Source organism: Nicotiana attenuata, unplaced genomic scaffold (assembly GCF_001879085.1).
Source record: "Nicotiana attenuata strain UT unplaced genomic scaffold, NIATTr2, whole genome shotgun sequence".
Classification (NCBI taxonomy): Eukaryota; Viridiplantae; Streptophyta; class Magnoliopsida; order Solanales; family Solanaceae; genus Nicotiana; species Nicotiana attenuata.
The window spans coordinates 31,086-46,039 of NW_017675842.1; the positions used below are offsets into that span (position 1 = coordinate 31,086).

Sequence of the window (14,954 nt, forward strand, 5' to 3'; positions counted from 1 at the left end):
TACAGTACATGTTTTCCTAAACGTAAGTCTAATAAAACTTAGTTTCTAATACAGTGTATACTTTTCCCTTAAACTACTATTTCCTTAACTGGCATATCTTTCTTGAAACTCCTTCTTTCTAATATTCTGCCTAAACGTGTTTTCCAACTCAATTCCTGTCTTTTGAACTCGTCGTTTTAAATCAGTTCCGCAACTCACTCTTTTCTTTAGATAACTCTGTCCCTTCTGGATTTTTCAACACTTTTTTTTTGTGTTTAACTACAATTAGGCGGTTTGTTTTCCCTTTTGAACTAGTTTCTAAACGTATGCAGCATACCCTTTTTCTTCAAGACTCTTCTGCATGATCATCTTCTAAAATCAGTACTTTCTTAAATGAACTCGCGACTAATTCAGTGCCTTAATCTCTGACAACTGTATCCGGGTTGCCTAATGCAGACTTTCTGTCCAAATATATGTGTTGAACCTGTCCGCTCACTGCTTAATTTTAATCTAAGACCAAATCAGTATTTGTCAAGGCATGCTAAACTATATGATTATTTGATTTCTGGGGTTTATTTGAGCCTTATTTGCTTGTTTATTCTTCCCTTTATTTGATGCTTGTTTTGAATGTCGAGCTAGAATTTTATCCTTTAAACTCCACAAAGGCCTCCATCCCTTTCTTTCCTTTTAGGATTAGAAGTCCTAATACCCCGGAACTGATAGGATTGGGACGGGTAGTAGCATGCGATAAGTAAACGATACCGTTCCGCGCTTAATACCTTAACAGGGTGGGAAGGGTAGACATGGAGATGATGATTACACGATAACACTATGTGTACAATTGGGTACCAGTGTTGTGCGAATGATCCATGTAATGTATAAACCTAGGACTCCCCTCTCCTTTTATTAGTTTAACATTTTTTTTAGAACTTTAAAAGCTGCTGCACTTTCAACTTCTGTTTCTCACACGATTTTTGGTTTGCTTGCACTAATTGCTTGACTTCTTCCCTCTACTTGCACATTTCTTTTACAACTAAACTGCTCCCTTTCTGAATTTCAGCACTTCTTTTAACCTTTTTGTGCTTCTTGTTATACTTGTTAGTTTATTCGCATGTGCACTTAAAGTCACAATTGTAGCATGGCCGGGAACCATAGTAGTGGATCTTGAGGGGTGCCTAACACCTTCCCCTCGAGATAATTTCAAGCCCTTACCCAAAACTCTGGTCTGCATCTTTTATTCTTCTAAAAGTGTGCTAATGCACTATAATCATTAGGTGGCGACTCTCCAAACTCCAAAAACCCAATTCCTAAACGGGATAAGAGTTGTCTTCCCGAATGTCGTGAACCCGATTCCGCGAGGGAAAATGGGGCGTCGACAAACACAGACAACGTTCGAGAAACACACTGAAAATCCTACAAGTGAGCACCCGCTCTACGGAGACGAGGTACTGAAAATAAAAGGTAGAAAAGGAAAAGAATGACAGCAAAAGTACGACTTTCATTATCATTCAAAAAATGTATGTACACTTGACCTTACAAAAGGTCCCATTTTACATTCCAAAATACAACAAAACAAAATTGCTACAAGTCCTAAGAGGCTTCGCCGCTTCGACCGTCATCCCCCGCCTGACCGCCACCTTGTTCATCGCCGCCCCCGGGTTGATAAGTTGCAGAGATCCAAGAGCCGGATTCTAGACGGTTGACGTCTTCGGAGTTATAGCCCGCCCGGTCTGGGGAGTCAGAACTATACCCACAGGTTTCGCGGGCGACACGGGCTACGCGCCGTTGCTCCTGAACCTCCGCCTCAGTGGCTCGACCCGCAGCCAAGAACTCCTCGAATACGACTAATCTGGCATCGGCGTATACCCACATATCATGCGCCTCACGATGCGCATCCTCATCAGGCCTTGGTGCAGCAGTCCGCTTAAGGACTTCAATCTCAGCCGCCCTGGCATCGAGTTCGGCGATCAAAGCGGCAACCTTGGTCCGCAAATCAGCAGCTTCCGCCGCTACCCCACGGCTAACCTCCAATTCTTCTTCCTTCGACTGAAGAAGAGTCTCCAGCTCAACGTTTCGAGCCAGAGCAGTCATCAGCTGCTCATCGACCTGCTCCAGCTCGGCCACCCTTCGTTTCAGTTGGGCCTCCGACTGTTCAAGGCCCTCACGGAACACCCGAAATTCCGAGTCCTGCTTAAGTAGGTCCGCCAGCGCCCGATGCTTAGCACGGCACCGTTGGTACTTCTTCACCATCTTGTTGAAAGTGGCTGCCTTCTTTTGCACCCGCCACCTCCTCTCCACCTCCAAAATGAGAGTCTAACAAGGAGAAGAAAAAGAGGAAAGGCAAGTCAGTACGCATCAAAGTTAGCCTTACGGCACACAAAAAACTGAAAGCTACCTGCAAGGCCGCGCCAGCAACCCTCCGGGATAGATCCCCGTCACTAACACCCTTCAGCATTTCACGCTCAGCAGCTGCACATAACAGGGTCATATCCGTTGCGGCCTGCTCGCTGTGTTGTAACAGGTTATACCCTCCTGGCATCATAATTCGGCGGTTGGACCTACCCGCCGTCATCTCCACATGGGCTGGACCCCTCGTTAACCCATCTGCATCTCCACGGGCGGCCTCAGTGATCGCCCTCTCGGCACCATCGCCCACTTCTCCAACAGCAGCCGACGAACCGCTCTCCGAAACAGGGGCCGGGCTGGCGTCGGTAACAGCTCTCCTTTGGGGAACCGACCTCCCAGAACGGATAGCATCGGCCATAAAAACCGGCCTCGACACTTGACGGGGTTCACTTACCCTCTCGTCTTCAGTCGCTATCCCCTTGCCCGCTATCAACCGTCGTCTCTTTCTCTCTAGCGGCTCCTCACCTTCAGAAGTCTCCTCCATAGACCGCGGGGACGGCACTGAAGGAGTCGCTTCAATTGCAGACGCCGCCATAGGCGCAACCTCCTGCTGAGGAACCTCTGGAGCTCCATCACGAAACGAGCCGCAGGGTATGTCTCCGCCATCAGAATCGGTCTCCGCCCTAGGCGAGGTAACGACAGCCTTCTTCTTCTTGGGGGCGCTCCGACCTGCCAACACAAGTAAGTCAGGTAACAAAACCTAAGGGAACTTCCAAACCAAGGCCGAAGAATTACCTAACGGGCCGTACTGTGAAGAAATGCAGCCCAGGTACGGCATTCCTCCGCGTAAGGTATCAATATTTCCACCCACGATTTAATACTGTCAATACACTGGGGTGGAGAAGCCCTCGCTACAAAAAAAAAAAAAGAAATCACAGTGGCCGAATGGTCAAGGTCACGAACGGTCATGAATTCTACAAATAAAGGTACTCACGTTCTGGGTTCCATCTTTCCGGGAATCCTTCAGGGTTAGACACCAGATGCTCCGTTCTGATGTAGAAGTACCTATGCCAGAAGAGGCGGTTGGCCTTGTCGTCAGACTTAACTACCAAACCCTTCGTACCACGGCTTTTCAATTGCAACATGGTGCCCCTCAGGTAACCAGGGTTGAATAACTGTAAAAGGTGATGAACTGAGATGCCACACTCAGCCTTAGCTGCGTACGTGGTCAGAATCCTGCACACCTTCAAGGTTTAAGGAGTGAGCTGAGCCGGACACACATTGAAAAAATGGCAGAGCTCCTCCGCTAGAGGATAAATCGGGAGACTATAACCGATCAAAAACGGGTACTCGTAAAAAGTGCAGTACCCAGGCCTATGCACATTGGCATAGTCCATCCCAGCCGGAGCCATTTCCACATGGTCAGGAATGTTGTGTGTCGCTCGAAGGCTGTCTAGATGAGATTACAGCAAAACACTGTGCTCCCACGGAAGGGCTGGACTTTTCGTTTGAAAATCCTTTCGAATATGCATTTCCTTTGGGAGTATGTTGTCTACGGTAAGGGGAACGAGGGTCTTTTTCACTTCCTCCTCCTCACCGCCAGAGGAAGGCGGAACCCTAGATGGGTTAGTGTCCTTGGTCTTTTTAGCACCTTGACGATGTTTTACCATGGCGATTCTATTGGGGAAATAAGGCACTAACGACGAAAAATATGACTTCAAAGAAGTGGAGGAGTCTCACACGAAATAACGGTTACAAGAAAGAAAGGCAAAGAAGTAAACCAGAAATTGTTTTACAAAGGTTCGAAAGATGAATCGGATTGAACCTCTCCCCCATTTATAGGGTTAGGTTGCGCAGAAATCGAAGAGTCATGATTCAAAACGTGCGCGGGAAACCAAAATGTCACTTCATCCTTTGAACCGCCTCGGGAGTAAGTATAATAGTGACGCATACAGGCGATGATGTCATTCCGAAAAGGAAGCCACGCGTCAGTGGCTCAACAACGTCGTACATTTCGCCTTATGCGCGTTGCCGCCCCAGGTCGAGGTCAAATTCTCCTTGGACGAGGTTCGCATTTCCGCCCATTGAAGACGCCTACCGAATGCGTCTCCAACGAATGGAGGTTTTTAAGATAATGCTGGAATAGATAAATAATGAGCATAGTAAATGAATTAATTAGAATAACTTATTTGTAATAGTAATATTATAAACAACAAAAATTCAACAATTTATTTACACGATTCAGATGAAAGAAAATAAAGGTTGTAAAATATATATATTCCATGCACGTAATATAGAAATAATTATTTAAATAAAAGTATTTTTATAATATACATTATATACTCTTGAATATTATGCTCACTTATATTATATATATTCCATGCACGACTTAACATAACATATTTTACCCTATACAGATAGTCCCCCTGCTTTCTGGTGATATAATTTTGTATCGTCGGAAAGTTGGTAGAAACATAATAATATAATTGAGCATAATTTTCAAGAATATATAATGTATATTATAGAAATACCTTTATTTAAATAATTATTTTTATATTAGGTGCATGGAATATATATTTTACAATATTTATTTTCATTTTGAATTGTGTAAATATATTTTGATTTTTTGTTGTTAATACTAAAATTATTATTACGAACAAATTATTCTAATTAATTTTTTTACTATGCTCTTTATTTTGTTATTCCAGCATTATATATGTTTAAATACTTTCTATTTTTTTAATTTATAAATAATACTTATTATTCTATAGATAAGTCCATAATATAAATTAAAAAGAGAGAATCATAATATTAAAAAGTTTAAAAAAATAAAAAGAAGATAAATGTTTATAATTTAGAGGGTAAATTAGGTATTTGACGATACAAAATTTGAAAAATGTCGCTGAGTGACCTTCTGAGTGCAATAGGCATAGTTCAGTGATTTTGTTGTTACAAACGAAAGTAAAGTGACTATAGGAGATAATTTGGGATAGTTGAGTGACCATTTGAGTAATTGGAAAATCTAGCTTTTTGATGCTATATATTTCTTTATCTATATTATTTTTCTCTTTTTATTTTTTTTGAGCGAACCATCAGATTGGCACAAGATATTTAATCATTCAGCAAAACAAAATGAAATTTTGGAATTATATTGTTGATAGAAGTTAGAGGAATACCATTAGGAGCGTGCAAATCTCTTGGAGAAAGTTTTCTTAGAACTTAGAAGTGGTTGAAATTCAACTATTTTTCTTCTATGCTGGAATATGATTAGAACTTGAATTGGATTTGCTGTAAATAACCAAAAGGTCTCCTCTTTCTTCCGCTTCCTTCGATTATCATTTTGTTTTCTACAAAATCTCACTTGTGATCGTAAATATGTCCTTGCCTCTTGATTTAATTATGTGCATATATTATCATGCATGGGATTATGTTGTCATTTAATCAAGTTAAGATTCTTTTTTATATTATTTTGGGCAGTGGAAGGAATGTATATCAAGCGCGTAGCAGGTATTAAAAGCATGGATATAATTTTGCCTAAATGTTTGTATTATCTAATAATTATATGCTTCAAAATATAGATGGCAAAAAGGAATTAAGGAAAAAGGTTATGTGCAAGATTCATTACGAAGTTAGAGAAGTTAGAAAATGAATGTTACTCCTAACATATTCATTTGCTTTCTTTTTTTATTGTATTTCGTGGGTGGTTACTGTACTGATATGCAACTAACAAATTGTCAAAGAATGTTAAAAGAAATTGTTTCATTGCATAGAAAATAGATAATCTTTGCTTTTATTGTAATTATTTCTCGTGCATTTGCATATGAGAAGGTTTGATTTTTGCAAAATAATTTCATTAGTTATATTTGGTCCAGACATAATTGATTGGTAGATATTAAAGAAAAGCTTAATTTTGTTTGATTTAGGGTCGACAATTAGTGCTACCGGAAAAAGTGAACTAATAGCATGTTTTGGCCAAGCTTCTCTAAGACCAAAAGTACTTTTTTATATTTTTAAAAAGTGTTTTTTTTTTTTCAAAGTTGAGGTGTTTGGCCAAGCTTCTAGGAAGAAAAAAGTTTTTTTGAGTAGAGGCAGAATCAGTTTTTGAGAAGCAGAAAAAAGTTGTTCTCCCAAAAGCACTTTTGAGAAAAACACACTTAGAAGCCGTTTCTAAAAGCTTGGCTAAACACTAATTGATGCGCAAAAGTGTTTTTCAAATTGATAAGCCAAAACACAAACTGTTTTCACCAAAAGTACTTTTTTGAATAGCACTTTTAAAAAAAAATATTTTTCAAAATAAATTGATTTTAGAAGCTTGGCCAAACAGGCTATAAATTGTGTTCAACCATTTTTTACCCGGATAAACTCATCTTTATTATGAGTTGAACTCATATTTTAAAACCATGTTTAGAATGTGTTGAGATGCTTGGATTTCTTAAGATGAATAACCTTAGGTGAAATCAAATGTTGTATTTGGTACTTAATTGTGTCCTATTCATGCTTTCTTATTGTAGTAGGTGAAAGTTTGATTTGATAACGAAAAGAACATAATTATTTCAAAGCATCTACTCTTAGTTGTGAGGGATAATAAGGAAAAGCTCGTAACGATGCACATATAGTGTAGTGTTCTTCAAATATCAATCTGATTTGTTGCCTATGAACACTTGTTATTGCTAGCCAAAAACTTTATGTTTCATTTAATTATATAAATAGTTATCTTCTGAATGTATAACTAAAAATAATTTAGAAGTCTTTATTTGTACCCGTAAATAGAAGTTTTAAGATGAGATTAAATTTATGCAATCTTGTATGAATTAGCGTATGGATTAACATAAATGCATTTTTCTTTTTAATAAAAAAGAGTAATAGTGTCTAAACTTCTATTTATATTTATTATTGATATGCTTGTTATTTTTTTAATTTATTGATATCTTTTATGACCGCAGCGCGAATAAATTTACTAGTGTCATTAATATATAGAAGGATTTAAGTTATTCTAGTGTAACAATACCATTAACATATAGAATGATTTAAGTTACATACATCTAACGCTAAAAGCTTACCGGCACCCAATTTTTGCACCAAACTTTATCATGCACGATTAAATAGTAGTAATAATAAATAAGGTGAAAATATATATTGAGTCAAAGTTAATTCCAAGAAAAGGGTGTTCGAAGAAGCGTATATATACATATATGGACGATGTAAAATTCTGAAATTTACAGCTAGTCCAATGACAAAAGACACGTTTTCCTTTTCTCTAGTTTATGTTGGGGTAAATTTACTAGCTTTTCCATTTCTTATAAAAGAGGTGTACGTATAATATTGTCCTTTAATTTCTTTTCTCACTTCAAAAATTCTGTTAGATAAACCAAACATGTGAAAGGATCATATATCAAGGGGATATATTGAGGACCAAAATAAAGTAACCCCAATATATTAAGGACTATTTTGATCATTTCTCCTTTAGAAATTTCTTATTGGATAAGTGGAGTTAGAGAAAATAAATAAATTGTGAAGAAAAAGAAAAAAGTAAAAGGAACGAGAAACTATATTTTCAGTTTCACCTGTTCACAACTGTACTAATTAGTTCAATTGTAAAAAACTTACGCATTGTATATAAAGATTAGGAAAAAACTAACTTGAGTCCCAAGCTAGGAAATCAACACTTCTTTTCTCTCCTAAAAATTTGTTTCCTAAAATTTTCGTTGTTGGAATTAACCTGATCAGATATCTATAAATAGTCCATTATATTACAGCATTCACATCAATTAACTTCCGCCATTCGTTTAGGGTTTTGTTTCCTAGTTCTTGTCTTCTTACTTGAGAGAACAGAAGTTCTTGTCTTTGCATATTGCGGCAACTACTATTTTCTCGTTCTTGTGTTTCTCCATAAGCAAGAAAAAGAGACAACCATATATACCATGTTGACGGTACCAGCTGTACGCCATGGGTGTATCATGGGTGTTCGGTTTCACCCAACTGAAGCAGAGTTGATCAACTTTCTGAAAAGGTTCCTAAAGGGCGAGCCTTAGCCGAGTGAATGCCCTAATTTCCAACTTGCCGATATCTATGGAGACCAACCACCATGGGAGATATTTGGAGCTAATTCTGATCATCCCGAACATAAGGTTCGCTATATTTTCACTCGGTTGAAGAAGCAGAAGAGTGAACATACAAGGGTTCGTCGAACTTGCGCCAACAGGACATGGAAAGGCCAAACAGGTATTGATCCTATCAAGAATGGTAAGGGAACTGTGGTTGGGTTTAGAAGATGTTTCAAGTTTCAAACTAGTAGTAAAGAAGGAGAGCACAATAAAATTTGGCTGATGAAAGAATATTCCGTGGGGGATGATTTCTGTAGAGAAAACAATATTGCTAAGGAGGATATTGTTGTGTGCCGAATCAAGAAGAATATAAGATCAAAGAAAAATCATGGGGTAAATATGGAGGAACAAGATGTTCCAAAAGTAATCGAAGCTATGTTGCATGGACCTGATGAAGATTACTGCACAACAGTACAACCAGCAACAATATGTCAAGCAGCTGATCAACATCAAGTTAATGACTGGTCCAACTACCAACAGGAGGTCAATTGGGCTGATGATATGCTCATAGGAATAGACGAGTTTGGAGATATAATCTGATGTGTATAATTACACGAGGTGGGATGGGATAGATATTTTAAGTGGTTAATTTATCCACGTGACGAACACGAGCAGACAGAAGCTTTTTCAAAGTTTGAGACAGAAGTGTCTAATATGAACATTTTATGATGTGTTTAGATGCTCAATCGGAATAAGCTTGAGTTCGAGTATCTAAATAAAATATACTAACAAATTTTAAGCGGCTCTCAATGTATTCCGCCTATACTAGCAGGCGTCTTTAAAGGTAGTTCCAGGGAGTTAGCAGAAGTGTACTCTATATCAATCTGTTATATATAGGAACAAATGTTTCTCACCGAGTATGCTTCAAATCGTTGCCAAATATCCAGCAATAAATATGCTGCTTTTTTTAAGTTTGTCCTTGATAAGAAATAGTAAAATAGAAAATTCTGATACCAATAAGATTGTTTGTGCTGATTCTAGCAAAACTGCTTTGCAAAACTATAAAGATAGATGCTTGCTGTCTGATAACGAGATGCATCCTGTTTTCTGTTGCAATGATCAGTTGAGTAGTAAGGAAGTATAATTTCTCAAGTGTTCAACAAGAAAACAGAGATCCTTTAAGTTGCTAAGATGAAGTTCATGAAACTTGGATCCAAGCCTGATGCCTTTCAGTCAGAAGGGAACAATGTCAGATATGTTGCTTCTGAGTTGGCCTCGGACATCACGGCTAATGTCGGAGATGTAAAGGTTTACTTGCACAAATTTTCTCTTCTGTCCAAGAGTACCTCTTTGCAAAAGCTGGTTGCTAATGCAAGTGAAGCAAATTGTGATAAAGTTCACATTCATGACATTCCTGGAGGACCTAATGCCTTTGAAATATGTGCCAAGTTTTGTTACGACATGACTGCTAAACTGAAGAAGCTATTGAGAAAGGAAACCTTATTTACATGATTGATGTTTTACTGAACTCGAGCATTTTCCGGAGCTGGAAAGATTCAATAACAGTTCTTCAAACTACTAAGTCTCAGTCACGTTTGTGTGAAGAACTGAAGTTGATCAGCCACTGCATTGATGCTATAGCACCCAAGAGAGTGGATTGGCCCGATACGAAAAAGCTTCCAGAAGAGAACGGAAATGATCCTAACTTGAATGGTATTAGAAGCCGCATGGTGCCAAAAGATTGGTATGGGTGAGGACTTAAGTGAGCTTGAAGTAGATTTATATAAGCAGGTAATTGTCACCATAAAAAACAAAGGCGTTGTTTCTTCTTAAGTAATTGGAGAAGTTGTGAAAGCTTATGCTTATAGAAGGTTTCCAGGCTTAATAAAGGTGTGTTCTAGTTCAATGATGTCTCCAAATGTCGAGCAATATTGGATACGATTGTATGGCTGTTGCCCTCTGAGAAAGGTTGTGTCTCCTGTAGTTTCTTGTTAAAACTGCTGAGAGCATTAATTTCAAAGGGGATGCTTGTATGCATGCTGTAAATGATCTTTTGTAAATGATCTTTTGATTCGAGCCTCAAATGGGGAAGGAACCATTTGAGGATTCTGAACCTCAGCTAGAAGATGGAGATGAAATTCAGAAGATCCGAAAGCCAGGGATTTTATCAGAAGCTTCAAAATTGATGGTGGCAAAGCTAGTAGATGGATGCCTTACCAAAATTGCGAAAGATCCTAATCTCCCTTTGTCAGCATTTGTTGGTCTAGCAGAGATGGTATCCCATTTTCCTCGACCCGGTCATGATGGTATCTATCGCGCAATTGATATACCTTAAGGAGCACCCTGGAATCAGCAAGAGTGAGAGGAAGAGAATTTGTAAGCTGATGGACTGCAAGAAGCTCTAGGTGGATGCTTGTATGCATGCTGTGCAAAACAAGAGGCTTCCCCTTCGTGCTCTTTTTCGAGCAAGTCAGGGCTAATGCCATGTGTGGGAGCAGTACTCCGGATCTGTCAAAAGCTATTAGGGACCTTAACAGTGCTTTATATGAAAGTTCAAGATCTACAACAGCAAATATAGAAGAAGATTGGGATGTTGCAGCCTCTGCAGAAGAACTCAGGGCCTTGAGAGGAGAGCTTGCAGCCTTAAGAATGGGAAATGGAGGAACAAACGACAAAGTTAATGGCAATGTCAAGACTAGGCTGCCATGGAGTAGAATGAAAGGTTTGCTCATGTCGAAGAGGATCTTCTTGAAAATATGGTCGAACAAACAAGGGGAGAATAGTGGCTCAGATTCGTCCGAGAGTCTTGGATCTGCTAACTTGCAAGAAGCTAAGTCTACACCTTCAAGAAAAGGAAGGCATTCAGTTTCTTAGTTCTAACAGCTTAAGGAATGTACTCTTGGTGGCCTTTTTCTGAGGGGTTTTTCTTAATTGATATTTAGCATGTCAAAAAGACTAGTCATCTTTCTCTAAAGTCCTCTAGAAGAAACTGAAGGATATAGTTTGACAAAAAAGTTTGAAGGAGGAAAATGAAGACTCTTATGGACCAACAAACAGAAGTTATTGAATAGATGTTCTGTCATTTATTAGTTGTCCATGTGAAAAAAATGCTGTTCACTTACTCTGGATCATAAGTCAATGTCAATCTTGCGGTTATCTTAACATATATAATTAGTCTAACGATATTAGCAGTACTTGATTTCCATTGTTTGAATTTGATAAGTTTTCTCTGCTGACAGGATTTTTGGGAGTAAATAATTTTGGGCATCATCGAATTAAAAATATTTTTGGTGCAGAGATGGAGAAAATAGAGGAAGTATCAACATTTAAGAGGAAATATTCATTATTGTAAGTTCTAACCATGGTTAAGATCTGGTTTTAGTAAATTAAATATATACTGTTGATATTAAAATGTGGCTTGTCCTACTCAATTATGTAAGAACTTTAAGAAATGGAGAAAATAGAGGAAGTATCAACATCTATATGCTTGCCTAAGAGCAATGGAGGTCTTAGTATAAAGGGCTGCAGGTTGGCAAATTGTTGTGGCAACTAGTGGAGAATAAAGACTCGTTATGGGTGAAATGAGTCCATGGAATCTATATAAAGCAAGCTCCTTCCATATGGGAACACAAGCCCCCTCAAGATTGCAGTTGGTACTGGAAGAAGTTAAACTCTTTAAAAGATACCATGTGATAGTTTATATGAGTCCACCAACTGTATGGAGACATGGTCCTATATCAGTTCCCTCAGTGCTAACTACTGAAACAGTATGTAAATGAGACACAGGATTTTTATGTGGAAAAATCCCAACTCAAGGGGACAAAAACCACGACCTACACTGGTAGGATTTCAACTTCACTAACTTGTAACTACACTATTACAAGCCACTTTGTAATGACTCTATTATAAAGACTTCAATCACTCTAACTTGTAATACACTTATCACAAGCCATTTTGTCACTCACTAGTTACAAAGAATTCAACCTATGACTAACTCTAGTCACAACACAAACTCATATGGTTTAAGATTTTGAGTTTCCTAAAACAAAGCTTCTAAGAAAGCAAGATAGGAGTTACAATGAAGAACAAAAAAAAACAAGATTACAACTCAACTAAGGACACACATAGACTCATAGTGAAACTAGTCCGTAGTGGAGTTGTCACTTGTTCTTGACACACTTGTGACTTCAATGCTGGATCAGATCTTCAGTGCTTGAGAGAATATCACTAAATGCTCAAGTGAATATATTGTTGCCTTACACCATGTTATTATGCTTCAAAAGACATCCCAAGGATGATGTCTATTCTTGGTTGGTACACGCCTCTTCCCAATGGGAAGTGACTGCTGCACTGTAGCGTGCACAGTTGCAGGCAATCACTTTCTGCAGTTGCTTTCCAACTGTAGAGTTGACTTGTACTTCTGTCTGGGAAACACCAAGGGATCAGGTCCCTAAACTGGTTCTTGTGAATCCAAAGGCACACTGCCCAGATTATCTTGAGTCCATTGCTGAATGATTGTACCAGGCATGCATCATGTCCTTTATCTGGTTCTATGCAGAAAGTTTGTTAGATCATCAAAACATAAGACTAAGAGACCTTGAGCCCATCACCATGAGACCATGGTACTCCTAGGAGAGGTATGCCTTAACTGCTAGAGGGGAATGCTCTATCACCAGGAGCTATATGGCCCTTGTGGGGGTCCATGGGAAGCTTGATATTGCTACTTTGATATGGAACAGTATTACTCAATCAAAGCACAGATTCATCGTGTGGTTGGTTGTCAAGGATCGGTTGCTCACTTAGGAGAGACTTGCTCAGTTGCATATTCAGTTGGAGAATGCTAATTGTTGCTTATGTATTTCAGGTATTATGGAAACTCCTCAACACTTATTTGGAGAGTGCTCCTGGTTCAATACTGTTAGGGAGGCCATGCTATCATGGGCATGTATTCAAATGCAACCCGGTACTGTCAGGCAAGTGTTGACAAGTATCATATGGAAAATTGGATTAAAAGACTCTTTAAGAACATTGGATTAAATTGTTAGATATGAGACAACTAAGATTAAGGAAAAAATAATTTACTGCTAAATTTAAATAAAATAGAAGATTGCAAATAAAGTGAATAGAAGAATTCTCAAAAAAAAAAAAAACTCAATACACTTGAATACTCAAAAATAAATCTTATATTCAACATTATTTACACCATAAAGCAATTCTAGTACTATTTCGCACAGAAAGATCTGACATATTTATCACGAGATGCCTTTCTAAACTAATACTAATATATGAATGAATTGAGAAAATATGAATGACAGGAGATCTAAAAAGATGGTGATATACAGACAACACTTTACAAGAATAATTCAAGATCTCTCACAATTCAGTACATTTAATGCGCGAATAATCTTAAGCAAACTAAAGTGTTGCAACGTGTTAATAATTCTTTTGCAACATGTGGCCAACATTTCGATCACCTTTAACTTGACGGAAACAGAATATCCTTAGTGTGAGCACGTGATTTTTTTGCCCTATATGAATTACTCCCATAAATTCAAAACAAAATAATGTCTTTCATTGTTTGCAATTTTGTGGATTTTTGTGGCATTTTCTGTTAATTGTTTGCATTTGTCTGTGCATTTTTATTTTTCATTTGATTATTAAAAAAATACAAAAAAAATATGTTGCATGTGCATTTAGGATTTAACTTTGTATTTTTATTAATTAATTAGTAATTAGTTATTTTATAAAAAGGAAAAATCACAAAAAGAGTTATTTTGCACCTTTTAATTCCAACATCAATTTTGAGTTGTTTTCCTTTTAATTTGTTGGTTAATTAATTTTGATAATTATCATTTAAGTTTAATTAGTGTTTTTATGTCAGTTAGGTTCTAGGAATTAATTTAAGTTTATTTTTAATCTTAAATTTTTGAAGAGAAAAGATTGAAAGAAAAAAGAATAGAAATTGAAAGATAAGTCTGTTTGGACCAAAATTGCCAAGCCCAAAGCCTTGCACCCCTGAAACCCGTCCAAATTGCCCCAATACCCAGCCCAAAACCACCCTGACCCTGTCCAGCCCCCCCTCCTCATCAAAACGACCCTGTTTATCTCGAGTTTAATCTCAGCCGTCGAGGTTTCTCGATCCAACGGCTGAGAACACGGGAGTCCTTTATACATATATGTCTGAAATTCCTCACCCCCCCATCTCGTCTTCCCCAGTTCTCTCTCAGAGACCACTCCCACAAAACCCTAGAGACCGCCGCCCTAAATTCCCACCACCACCCGCCGGCGGCGCGACCTCCTTCCATCGTCAAAATCACACCATGAAATCCCCTGCCTTCCCTCGTTCCAAATATCCAATTACCTTCCTTCGAATCCCCCTCAAAGTGCTCGAATCTTAAATATAAGGTTCGAGTCTCATGAACCCAACTCCTAAACCTGCGCATGAAGGTTTTCTGTCTCGATTTAGTTGAGTTTGGACTGATTTTGTCCTTTGATAACGTTAATTATTTGTTTTGCTAAGAACAAACGATTAATGTTATTTGAAGACGAAATCGGAGGTTCGAGTCATCATGGTTTCAAGTTTTC

At 38.2% G+C, this 14,954-nt stretch overlaps 2 pseudogenes; both read left to right on the top strand.

The window, feature by feature from the left end:
* Positions 1 to 8,246: 8,246 nt before the first annotated feature.
* On the top strand, positions 8,247 to 8,969 carry LOC109220504 (annotated as a pseudogene).
* Positions 8,970 to 9,462: 493 nt separating this feature from the next.
* On the top strand, positions 9,463 to 11,268 carry LOC109220503 (annotated as a pseudogene).
* Positions 11,269 to 14,954: the final 3,686 nt, after the last annotated feature.